Raw genomic sequence first — 3,396 nt, forward strand, 5'->3', positions numbered from 1 at the left:
CCACAGTTGACCTTGAATTTATGATTCTCCAGTTTCTGACTCCCGAGTGTCAGGATTCCAGGGCTGTGCCACATCTCCCACTATGTTTAGGTTCTGGTTCATTTTGAGTTTGTTTTGTTTCTGTCAGATGCTGTGGAAGAGCATGTGTTTATCAGCCTGTGTGTCCTTTGCTGCTCCCTCTGTCCATAACCTTCTGTGCTGACTTGTACTTGAACCTTTGTGAACACTGGGTTGTACTTTGTCACTTCATCTCTGTCGCCACGGTGGCAGATTTCCACAAGCTTGGTGGCCTAAGAAACGGGCCTCCTTTCTCTGCTAGTTTCAGAGCCAGGACTGTGAAGGCTGCCCAGGCTCCTGGCGGGAATGCCGCCCTCTTTCACGGCGCCCCTATAGTTGATCAGAGTCCGCCTTTGAGCAGCTGAGCAGAGCCTACCTAGGCCTTGCTCCACGACAGGCATGCATTTCATGAAGACAGAACCAGCGTGGCTTGAAGTCATATGACCAGCCTGGGGATGAGCGCGCAGAGGGGAAGGCACCATCAGTCCTGCTGGAAAGACGTGGCACATCACGGACAGCTGCAAGAGGTGGAAGTGAGGTGTGGTGCACACTTATTTAATTCCAGCATGGGGGAGGTGGAGACAGTGCCTCCCTGCAGCTCTCTGGCCAGCCAGCCTAACCTATTTGACAAACTCCAGGTCAATGAGAGACCATATCTTAACAGCAACAAAAGGTAGATGGTATTTCTTGGCTGGCCCCTGACCTCTACATGTATGAACATGTACTCCTACATGTGAAGTATCTCTCTCTCTCTCTCTCTCTCACACACACACACATACACACACACACACACACACACACACACACACACACTTTCGCAACACAGCTGTCTGCAATACTGTGAGTCAAAGTGCAGTGGCTGGAAGCCTGAACAAACCTGTGAGCTGCCTCAGATAAGCAAAGTCGAAGGAACCGGGGACACTGACCCTGAGTCATCTCTCCCCGCCCCTTCTAGACAGTAGCCCAGGACTTAGCCGGACAGGCAAGCAAGACCCTGCAGCCACTGCCTTTCACAGCAACCCCAGGGTGTGGTGAGACACCTAGCAGGCATTAAGTCAGTTCTTAAGGCAAAGCTCTGCACTGGAGACTAGGGAGGCCTCAGGGGAGTGAGGCAACCTGGGTACTAGCCTTGGGCGAGGTCTCTACAGCAGCCTCCTGCTCATGGCTTGCTTGTACTTTGTTATCATCATTATCAATTACAGTGCTAGGACCACTGTGTGTGGATGCCTCCCTCCCCGTGTGTGTGTCTGTGTGTGTGTGTGTGTGTGTGTGTGTGTGTGTTCTGTCTGGCCAGGAGTTCCCTGAGGGCAGGTTCAGGTCCCCCAAGGCAGACTGAATATCTTTCTAGAGATAGGGCTAGTGATTTCTCAGCTGGCTCTCTATCCACCGGTCATTCCTTCCTCTCTGAAGATCTTTTGGGAACCCCTAAACAGGGCTTTCCACATTGGGCTGCAACGAACCTTCTAGACTCTGGGTCTCAATCTGTGGCAAGCTCTGAGTCCTGCTCAATCCCAGCTGTAGCACCCAAGGGTCAAGTCCTCTCGGGTTTCGGGGAGTATCAGAATCACTAGGGAACTAGTGAGAACCTGAGATTTCCTCAATAATTCATACCCGTTCCCCTCCTTCTGCAGTATCACATGGCGGTGAACAACAGGAGTGAACATTATCCTGAGGTAACCCTATCTCCCGGGTCATTACCAGTAACTCTCAACATGATCTCAAGGTTACCTTGGACTCTGGCCAGCACCCTGGGAGAGCCGACCTAGCTGAAGGCCAGTGACCTGGAAGGCCAAAAATAAGCTAGCCATGAGCTCCACTGGGGAGAGGGAATAAACAAGCAAAAGAAACCAGAGGCCTGGGAGTTGTGATACAGTGGCCTGCGTGGTGCACCCACTAGCTCGGGGACGCTAGACGAATAAAATTCGGGTGCCCCTTCCCGCTGTGCCTCTGGTCTTGTCTACACAAGGGCCATTGTTGGTAATTCCTGTTGCCTTTTCTTCTATGGGTTCCTGCCTGCCCTGTCCCACAGTCTGGGTTCTCTTGCCTTTTAACCCCTTCTCTGTTTTCTCAAAACACACTCAAGCTCTGGATTCTTAGGGTAAGTCCCCTGCCCCCAGTCAATACATACCTCTGTCCTTTCCTCTTGGGAGACTCCCTGGAGAGGACCAGGTGTACAGCTTGTCTCCACATCTCCCAGTATCTGCAGCCTCAACTGGTGATAGTCAGACCCAAAACACCCACAAAAGGCAAACTGGGGGCCCCACACCTTCCCTCAGCCAAGAGTGCTGTAGTCCAGCGAGGGGAAAAAGAGAACAGGAGCTCCCCTCTGGATCATAAGGGACATAGACCGATAGTTTCTGGCACAACAGAGATGTGTCCAGGTTTGTGGGGGAACCAAGGAAAACATCAACCGGGGAAGGAGAAAGTGCTAGAGAGGGAAGGTTTTCTGGAGGCAGTGGGCTGGAGCTGGGCTTAGAGGGTATATAGGAGGAGGGAAAGGCAGCTGGGATTTGGGGTAGTGGTAGTGGGACTCCTCTCTTCTGGTGTCATCTCCGCTCCTCTGGCAAACCATCCTGAATGAGCAACTTTGGGAAGGAAAGGGTTTATTTGGGTTACACGTCCAGTTACCTCCCTCATGGAGGGTGTTCAGCAAGGAACAAAGAGAAAGGCCTGCTTGCTGTTCCGCGCAGCATCACCTCTGACCAACTGGACTCCCTTCGCAGACAAAGGGACAAGAGGAGCTATGGAGGAGCTGCTGGCTGGCAGTCAGGCGTATGCTCAGCTGCCTTTCCCAGAGAGTTTGGGGCCTGCCTGGGGAATGTGCCACCCAGAGTAGGCTGGGCCCGTCTACCCCAGCTGACAGTCAGGATAGTCCCTGCCCTCAGACGCGCTCACATTCTGAGAGGGAATTCCTTGACTGAAATTCTCTTTCCAGGTAATTCTAGGTTTTGTCAAGTTGACAGCTAAGGCTAACTAACCAGGACACATTTTTTTTTTTTTTGAGACACATTTTTTTTTTTGAGACAATTCCTCAATATAGCCAAGGCTGGCCTTGAACTCATTATGTAGCTGAAGATAACTCTGACCTAGTCTTCCCACCTCCACCTCCCAAGGGCTGGGATTGCAGGCTTGTGCCACCGTGGTTGGTTTGTTCCCTAAGAAGACAAAGCTCTCCCAGGATCTTCAGATGAAGCCATCCTGTGCTCAGGACTCTTAATCCAGTGACCAGTGTCCTAAGAAGAGAGGGCTCAGACAGACTTGGGAAGAAAGGTGACTGAAGGTAAACAGAGAGCGGCACACCAGGACCTCGGCGAGTCCCCAGAAACAAGGGGAGAGGAG

At 52.0% G+C, this 3,396-nt stretch overlaps 1 long non-coding RNA gene across 1 annotated transcript; it reads left to right on the plus strand.

Annotated features, from left to right (window-relative positions):
- The first annotated feature begins 204 nt into the window (after positions 1-204).
- LOC125403753 (uncharacterized) lies at positions 205-1,994 on the plus strand. The gene is made up of 2 exons (XR_007233037.3): positions 205-595; positions 1,689-1,994. It is a non-coding gene; the product is annotated as an uncharacterized LOC125403753 (long non-coding RNA).
- The last annotated feature ends 1,402 nt before the right edge of the window (positions 1,995-3,396 follow it).

Source organism: Myodes glareolus, chromosome 5, assembly GCF_982192425.1.
Source record: "Myodes glareolus chromosome 5, mMyoGla1.1, whole genome shotgun sequence".
Taxonomy (NCBI): domain Eukaryota; kingdom Metazoa; phylum Chordata; class Mammalia; order Rodentia; family Cricetidae; genus Myodes; species Myodes glareolus.